At 46.7% G+C, this 9440-nt stretch overlaps 1 long non-coding RNA gene across 1 annotated transcript; it reads left to right on the forward strand.

The window, feature by feature from the left end:
- The first annotated feature begins 2649 nt into the window (after positions 1-2649).
- On the forward strand, positions 2650-7211 carry LOC105722554 (uncharacterized). Its single transcript, XR_001108604.2, has 2 exons — positions 2650-3052; positions 6800-7211. It is a non-coding gene; the product is annotated as an uncharacterized LOC105722554 (long non-coding RNA).
- The last annotated feature ends 2229 nt before the right edge of the window (positions 7212-9440 follow it).

Below are 9440 nucleotides of genomic sequence, written 5' to 3' on the forward strand. Positions count from 1 at the left end.
CGATGTATCAGATAGGCCATGTGTCAGAAAGAAGGCAGGGATGATGCCTTTTTGGAAAGGCCTTTTCCCATGTACATATATATACACATTTAGAGATAGGCTCTTGGTCTGTCACCCAGGCTGGAGTGCAGTGGCACAATCAGTGCTCACTGCAGTGTCAACCTTACAGGCATGAGCCACCATGGCCAGCCCTTATATTAACTTTGAAGAAAGTGTTTTTAGTTAAGGAAGATTTGTGGTAGGGTGGCAGGGTACCACCCAGCTGTTTGGCTTCTATTTCATTCTTCTATACAAATATTGCGAGCAAAGACTCTCTTTTAACCCTGTTTGAGTGGTTTGGTTTGAAGAAGCTAACCAAATGAAGCTATGGGGAAAGTGCTAGCTGTCTGCGAAGCCCCACTCTGCCCCTTTCCCATGCATAGTAGAGAGTGCAGAGGGCATGAGGCAGCTAGATGGGTCTCTGGGACCAAGCGTGGGCCAAGGGGAGGTGAGTGAAGTGTCCTTTCCAGGTGGTTGTCACATGAAAGGAAAGCCATTTTTTCTGGCATTCCTCTTTCCTTACCGCTTAAGCTCAAACACAGGTGCTAGATGTGCCTATACTTGGCTTTGACCATCTAGCCGAGGACTGTGGAGCAGTAAGGTGGAGGGAACTGAGGTTCGGGGATGGCCACGTATAGCAAAGCTGCTCGCCCACTCAGGACTGTTACATCAGAGACAAAAGACAAGCATTTTAAAGCTGAAGCTTCTTGGGAGTCTTTTTATTACAGCAGCTTAACCTTTCCCCTAACTAATACAAAAGCCAATTCCAAAACCAACCAACCAACCAGCAGAAAATCAGAATGTTGAAAGTGACATATTCCAACTGATGACAAAAGCCTGCGGGATCAGAACCTTTTGATGAGTACAAAATGGCAGGAAACCAAGGGAAAAGAGGCATCCAGTAGTGGAAACACCCACAGAAGGCCATGGCGTTAGGTGGGAACAGTGAGCAGAAAGACACTGGGTGAAGGAGAGAAAGAATACTGGAGTTTTAAGGCAGGAAGATTTTCCCAGCATGAGGTCAGGAAGTCCTGGGAACTAGGGGCTGAGGACGAAGTGTGGGCCTATAGGCAAAGTTGATCTACTACAGAGAAGGCAAAACTTAAGAAGGGAAGACACTCTCGCAGTCACTGAGGAGGTGGGCAGGAACGACCCAGGAGATCTTTTGAAAAATGTGTCTTTTATTGGCCATGCACTAACTTTGATCTATGCCGAGGGAGGGGGAAAAAGACACCTCACAACCTTCCCCATTAACTTTAATGGGGAATCCCCTATAAAGTCTATGGGCGGAATATGGCATGATGAATCTGTATGATTATTTCATGAAGCTTCCATAAGATAAATAAGGCTCTTAAGAGATGTGTTTATTGGTGAACAATTTATATTGGTGTACATACCATCGGCTGGAATGTAATTGCTGAGGATAAGGTGGGAAACAATTACCAAGTTTGACTCCAGCTGGCGCTACACCCGTGGGAATGCCGTAAATAACTGCTGAATCACAATGAATATAAATTGGCTCGCTGGATGAACACTTCCAGAGAGCCAACGCATACCTCCTTATTCTCGTTAAGAAGCTGGTATTGCCTGGCACTTAGAGGAAGCAGCAAGATTTCCCTTGAAGACCACTTTGAAGGCTAGGAGAATGACTTTGGCAGGAGGAAGGGAGCCATGCCCAATTCTCAGGGCCCTGCTGAGGCCCCTGTGTGAGCCCAAGTTTTGGCTGGAGGGAGCGGGCTTCCACCTCTCCGTAGCCCTCGGAGCAAGCTGCAGTGGGAAGAACTCCGCCTGTTTCCCTTCTCTCTGCATCTCCCACACTTTGTCACTCTGCAGGGACATTCCTATCGTTCTGCTCCTTATCTCCCAAATTTATTCCTTGTCTCTCATGGTTTGGCCTTTACCCAACTATACCATAAAGGCTGGCCCTGCTCTTGCTGTGCGGGACAGTGGAGAATAGGCACATGGGCTATGAAGTGGACCCGCTTGATTTCAAATCCTGGTCATGTCCCATATCATCTTTGTGATGGTGGGCCTTGTGTCATTTGTGAAATGAAGATAATATTTGTTTATCTCTATTCTCCCTAGAGAAACAGTCTGTGACCTCCATGAGGGCAGAAACTGGTCTCGTTTTTTCCTTTTATTCTTAAATGCTAGAATAATGACAGGCATATTCTATATGAGGTAGGTGAAAGGTACTCATCTAAGTTTTTTAAAAAATAATGATTGTGTGGAGAGACAGATTGAGATCCAGCTGAGATTAGGTCCCCCAAAGGTGAGGCAGCGGGCTCGCTCGCCCTAATTATGTGTGTGGGGGTGGGCGCTATCTTTTTGGGCTACAGTTTCTGGAAGAATTGAAGAAGACTATTAGGCACAATGCATGGGAAATGGGGTGGAGATGGGGTGGGCTTGGGTGTCAGCATCCACCTGGTTACGGTTCTCTACGCCAATCTAACTTGAATAGGAAGGGGCAGTAGTGAGGACCATCTTGGGTAAGCATGAAGTGGTTACCATTTACACTTATGTGAAGCCAATTAATAACAGTTATTTGTGGAAGGACCACCATTATTCTCCTCTGTAACTATGCCTCTTTGGAATATGACTTTGCATTTGCTCCAGCAGGAGGTGAAGCCTGTTTCCCTACTCCTTGAATCAAAGTTGCCCTTATGACTCGCTTTAGCCAACAGGAAGTGGCAGAAGTGTCCATGTTAATCCTGAGTCTAAGTCTCAAGGAGCCTTTGTGAACTTCATTTTCCTTCAAAACCTGTCCAGTCATGTGAACAAACCCAGGCTGGCCTGCTAGATGATGGGACACCAAGTGAACCAGAGCCAAGTCAGCCCAGCTGTCCAGGGCAGGCCTCAGAAATGTGAAGAGCACAGTGAGATTCAGCAAAGTCAACCAACAGCTGACCCGCAGACACACGGGGGAGCCTAGGCCTAGCCAACAGCAGAGGGACCACCCAGCTGAGCCCTGCCCGGATTGCCAACACACAGAATCACGAGCTAAGTAAACGAGGTGGGTTTTGAACACTTTGTTCTGGGGTGTTATACAGCAATAGAAAAGTAATACAGGATTCCACAAAGTTGGGTGGGATCCAAGACTCAGAGAAAGTGATGACTTCTGGCTGGGCGCAGTGGCTCACACCGGAAATCCCAGCACTTTGGGAGGCCAAGGTGGGTGAGGATCACATGAGGTCAGGAGTTTGAGACCAGTCTGGCCAACATGGTGAAACCCCATCTCTACTAAAAATACAAAATTAACTGTGTGTGGTGGTGCATGCCTGTAATCCCAGCTACATGGAGGGCTGAGGTAGGAGGATCCCTTGGACCCATGAGGCAGAGGTTGCAGTGAGCCAAGATCACGCCAATGCACTCCAGCTTGGGCAACAAGAGTGAAACTCCGGTTAAAAAAATAATAATAATAAAAAAGTGATCACTTTCTCCGCATGCAATTCTCACTGCCATTCCTCTTTAAACTTAATTTTATCAGGCGTTATTGAGGCAATTTCTGGCTGATTTCTGGGTCAGTCTACATCCTTTCCCCAAAGTCCAAGTTCCAAAGCCCCTCGTGTCTTTGGACATTATCCTCAAGTGGCGACAGCTGCAACGGTTAGAAGTTACCAGTGCTAGGGCCGGGCGCGGTGGCTCACGCCTGTAATCCCAGCACTTTGGGAGGCCAAGGCGGGTGGATCACGAGGTCATGAGATCGAGACCATCCTGGTCAACACGGTGAAACCCCGTCTCTACTAAAAATACAAAAAAATTAGCTGGGCGCGGTGGCACGTGCCTGTAATCCCAGCTACTCGGGAGGCTGAGGCAGGAGAATTGCCTGAATCCAGGAGGCGGAGGTTGCGGTGAGCCGAGATCGCGCCATTGCACTCTAGCCTGGGTAACAAGAGCGAAACTCCGTCTCAAAAAAAAAAAAGAAGTTACCAGTACCAGCTGCAATGCCCACGAAGGAACTACCTCAGCTGTCTGCTGCTCCTTGAAGGTGTGCAATGGTGGGGTAAGCACAAGAAGTTAAAGACTGTGGCACTGACAAGTCCAGACTTGAAACCTGACACTGAATAGCTGTGAGACTTAACTTCCCTGAGTCTCAGTTTCCTCATCAGCAAAATGGGGACAGCAATGCTTGTCTCATGGGGTTATTGTTAGGATTAAATGAGTTGGTACATGGAAGGGACCTAGCCCATTAAAGGATTATTATGAGAGTGGCAGAAATTCATGGAGGTTTGGGGCCCAGCATAACGGAGAGGCTTAGAAAAGGCATCTCCTTCCACATACATGAGAAAACAGTCCCAGTGAACCCTTGGCAGCTACAGGCCCAAGTCAAGATTATCTGAGAGCCATTGGAGGAGCACGAGGGCACCTGGCTGCACCTTTGCTTCAGAAATCACGAGCCTGGCAGCGGGCCCTGCCTTCAGTGCTGATGTCCCGGTCAAGACGGGGCTGCACTCTTGGCAAACTTTCTCTGCTCTTTGTGTCAGCGATGTAGTGTTTAGTGAATTTCTTCCTGTTCTGGAGCCTAGCACTGATTGTCTTGGTGGCCTGGGCACGTGTTTTCTTCACAGAAGAGCATGCGAGTGCAGAATGGTTTGCTCCTTTGCAACCAGTTCCCTCCCCTTCCCCACCAGTGCGTACCCCACCCTTCAACATTGCTCCAATTCCTGTGGGTCAATAGGCTGAGCCCAGGGATGTGGATTTATGTCCTTCAGAAGTCTGATTGAGGGTTAGGAAAAATCATTTGGGATGTGATGACAATCACAGGCACAGACCCTAGAGTTGTGGCTGCTGTTTCTTTTCATAGACTATTCCCAGGGGGCCTTCATGCTAAGTACTTGCCAATATCTGCTAAAAAGGTTCATATTTCTCCATGGCTGTAGAAAGCTTTAAAGGGAAAACACCTAAGCTTTGGGTCATCTACTCTTTTTGTCACTCTAAATTTCATTCTACATTCTTCCGGAATGTTTGTGCACATACACATATGTACATACATATGTGGACTGACATACATACATATATGAATTTTCTCCCTCCATATATATGTGTATATATACACACACAACGGGATTATGCTCTAGCTTTTCTTTTTTACTTAACATAATATAAACGTCATGTCTGATCACTAAATGTCTATTAGAAGGCCACAATCTGGAGGCCCAAAGCCAAATTCAGTGCATATGAAAATTGTTTGGCATTGTTTTAAAGACTTAAATTTAAACTCCTTAAGAAGGGGCATAGATTTTTCAATTCCTGACTGGGCCTGAAAGCATTGAAAGTTGTCATCCTGAGTTTCACATCATTGTTTACAGTTATTATTATCTCACCATGTTAATATTTTTCAGTAGAGAAATTTTGGCCATGTTGACCAGGTAATTCTCTGTAGTTCGGGATTGTTTTGTGCACTGCAGGACATTTAGCATCCCTGATGCCTGCAAACTCAGCACCAGCAGTGTCCTCAGGTCTATGTGATAAGCAAACCGACCCCATGCGTGTCCACACGGGGCATCTGTTCCTGCCTCCCGCTCACGATTAAATCATCATAGACTCTCCTCCATAGATATCTTTAAGTATAATGACCTTATGTCCTAGGTTATCTGGGACAGCCCTGTGGTTCAGGTGTATTTATTAATAGCAGCCCCTGTCCCTCTCAAAAGTATCCCTCTTTGTATGATAAACTGGTGGGTCGCCCTGACTGTAAGGCCCTGCTTCGGATGGTTAGATTTGTCATGTTCTGCCAGAAACAGACTAAATGTGCCATTGGTGCTAAGCATGTCTTCCCAGAGTTAATCATGCGGTGAATGCCATCCACTGAAGATGCTCTGGGCAGCTCTTACTTCCAACTCCAGCTGAACATCAGGGTAGCCATTGACACAGGAGCATTTTTTAAAAGGTGGGCAAGAATTGACTCAAGGCCAGAGCGAGGCTGAAGAAAGAGGATGTCTGCTGAACCCGTGGATTCAAGAAGACCTGCAGCAATGCCACGTGTGGTCCAGAGAGGCCTGCCTAGGCTCCATGCTTTACAGATTAAGAAACCGAGGCCAGAGAAAGGAAGGGAAGTAGAACCTCAGGGTATGAAAGGCTTAGGAGTCTTCTCGCCCTTCCCAACTTGGAAGCTTGCATTTCCACTGAGCATATTCACAAGTGGAGGGTCAGCCTCTGTCAGAACTCTGAGCCATGGGTCATAGATACCACACAAGCCAGAGGCAGCGGCAGAGGCAGAACCCAGTGATCCCCAGTTTTGGACCGCAGCTCTTCACTTTGTTCTATTCTGTGTCTCCTTAGATTTCCCCCTAAGATACTTAAACCTCCACTCTTCCATATACGTCTAAAAGATGAAACCGATTTGGAAGTACCAGATGTCTCTAAGAGAGGGATCCTAGAGAATATAGGGGCTGCACACTCAGCAGCACGGGCTGGTTTGAGAAGCGGATTCCATTGTATTGGACCCTGGGTACTTTCTAGGTCTCTCCCTAACACTTCATCCAATCTAAGCTTGGAAGAGCTTTGATCAGGAACCCCTGGGTGGCAGCTGGTTATCTGGGATGTGGAAGAGGATTCACCTTGAACTTTGTAACTTCAGAAGAGTCAGGCTCTCAGCATGAAAGGAGGCTTGGCTTGACCCGGCTGCAGAGCCCGCTTCTGCCTGATGCTGTTTCCAGATGGACCTTTAAGTATTCCGAGCGGGTCCCATGCAGGAAATATGTCCTGCATTGAATGCCAAGTTTTGCTATTATTAATTCTTACTTCTGGCTTTTTACAGGATTGGTGCTCCTTTAAAGAGACCTGTTAGCCATTCCTTGTGAGCAGCTCTGTTTATTGACACGATTTGCTCTGCTTTGGCCATAATGAATCACGGGCATTACAGCAATCTGAAAGACCACGGAGTTCCACAAGTGGTGCCTTTTCTTCCATCAAGTTTCTCGAACATCCTTTCTGAACCTGCTCATCTAATCTCACCTTGGATTCAAGTTCTTCACTAGGAGTAGTGTATTGGTCCTGGGTTTTAAAAATTAAAACTATTCTGAACAGACATGGCAGGAAACACTTTGCAAATCAACGCAAGTTAATATGCAATTTTAATCTAAATAATCCTATTCCTGTTGGTGGGCACTGCGTGCCAGATCCGTGTTAAGCACTTCCCTGGACTACCTCAGTAAATCCTCGTAACTCCATTGCGACGTCTGTATTATTAATTCCCTCATTTTACAGAGTGCTAACTAGGGGCTCAGAGAAGTGGAATAGCTTGCTCGAGAGTACACAGCTACTAAATGGTAGAGCTAAGATTCAAATTTAGGTCAGCCTGAGGCAGGGCCTGATCCTAACTATAGCATTATACCAGCTCAGAGGCCTCAGAGGGGAGAGTACCCCACTTCCCAACTCTCTCCGAGGCGTATAAGCTCCCTGTGCCTCTGCTTACCAGGGATACAGTGTAGGGTCATGGAGAGAGCCCTGGCCCTAAAGTCAGAGGATCTGGATTTGAGTGACAACACCTGCCCTGCCTTTATTAAGTTTATTGTGAAACTGAATGCTACAATATACATGACTAAGGTCTTTATATATAATTGTCGGCTGTGATGGCTTGTATAAAAGATGACTCTTCTGTGTATATTTCTACCTGTTTCTACCTGTGTGTGTGTATATGTATGTATATATATATATATAAATCCCAATTATATCCAATGATGATAGGCTTATATCAGGTTGCTCACAGTTGGGTAAGCCATTCTTGGGACTAGGATTTCAAATTAGAAGGGAACTAAGAAATCATCTGTACATTACAAGTGAGGAAAATGAGGCTTGGTAAGAGATTTCTTTGTGCTTTTCCCAGGACTAGCAGAATGACGTTAAGATTTGGAGACTGAAGACTCTGGATTAGGCAGGGGCCAAAAGAGCCATAACATTTGCATGTACTGTTGAAACGCCTGGGTCATTTAGTGGGATGAGCCCAGTCCAGAGGGGGAGAAGAGCAGACTGAAGCCAGAGAGATGATGAAGACTGCTGTGGGGCGCAGGAAGAGAAGGCTCCAGGCGGAAGGACGGTGCTGTCTGTAAGGGAGGGGGTTCTGGAAGCTTCACCACGTGAGAAACCTGACGCTGTTTCTTCCTCCCGTGTCTTTAGGTCCCTGTGCAATGTGCGGTGCCCACGGCTCCCTGCCTGGGGGAAATTGAGGTTTACAGTATTCAAGGAGGCTGAGAGTAAGTATTTGATGACCCAAGACTAGGAAGTGGTCCAGCAGGAAGGCTGTATTGAGTTACCAACTTGGGTGAAAAAGATCAAGGTAGAGATTTGATTCCACAAAGTGTAAAGGGCCAGTAGGTCTTACAGAAGTGGCTTGAAAAAAATTCCGTACGAATTCCACCCACGCCACCCTCAGACTCCACACCCACGGGCCAGCTGACCCCACACTCATTTTTCCTAGTCTTCCTGCAAATGCCTGGTTCTGATCCAAACTAGATGAGAAGGTCCAGACAAATAACCCAAGTCCACAGCTGACAAACCCACAGCACACGTCGTGTGTGCAGATGGGGACCGGAGGTCAACTGTGTCATCTGTCTTTATGAAAGAGAGCATGCTATTATACTGATTACAGTGTACCGGGCTTTACTAGGACTAAAAATAGATACATGTGGCTTCGGAGACAGGCACTAACATTCCTTTGGCTTCCTTTACTATGTGCTTTTGTAGAGAAATCTTTGCCTTGATTAGAAAAAAAAAAAAAAAGTCAGGCTGCCAAAAGCTGTGCTGCCTCAGGCATTTTCTGAAGGGCAATTTGCATCTGACCAGTGCTGCTGCCGTCTTTGGCACGCCCCTGGTGCTGTTCCCCACCATCATGTTTGTGTGTGACTGCAAAAGGAACACAGCAGGCAGCCCCACTCTGAGTTCCTTTATTCCAGCTTTTCCATTGCTGGGCTTTTCATATCTCCTAACAAAGAACTGCACACCACAGCCCAGCCTGGGTGAGCCCAAGAGACCTCTTCCCTGGAGAAGACACAGGAGAGAGGTTGGGGCTGACTCTGCAACAGGATGAGAGAAGGAATTAGCATTGATTGAGTTCCCGCTGTGTGCTCCCCTGTGCCAGATGGTTTTGCTGATCACTGCAGAAACTCTGGAAGGCAAATAAATCGGAGGCTCTGGATAAAGAAGCAAATGATGGAGCTGGAATCTGGGCCCAAGTCTGTTCATTTCAAGCCCATGTCCTTCCTGTGTCGTACTGGGATGCGATCGATCTAAAGCAGGAAGTATACACTTCTCTGTGCCCTTCTTGCCTATGGAATCTCTTGGGAGCGATAGTGGAGGTAAAATGAAAAGCTAGAAAACACTCTTATTATTTCTGTTCTCAGGCAGGCATAATAAATTCATGTTCGCAAAATCAAATGACTTTAATGGTCTGGTGGGATATG

This window comes from Aotus nancymaae, unplaced genomic scaffold, assembly GCF_030222135.1.
Source record: "Aotus nancymaae isolate 86718 unplaced genomic scaffold, 86718_ANA_hifiasm-v0.15.2.pri h1tg000038l, whole genome shotgun sequence".
Lineage (NCBI taxonomy): Eukaryota > Metazoa > Chordata > Mammalia > Primates > Aotidae > Aotus > Aotus nancymaae.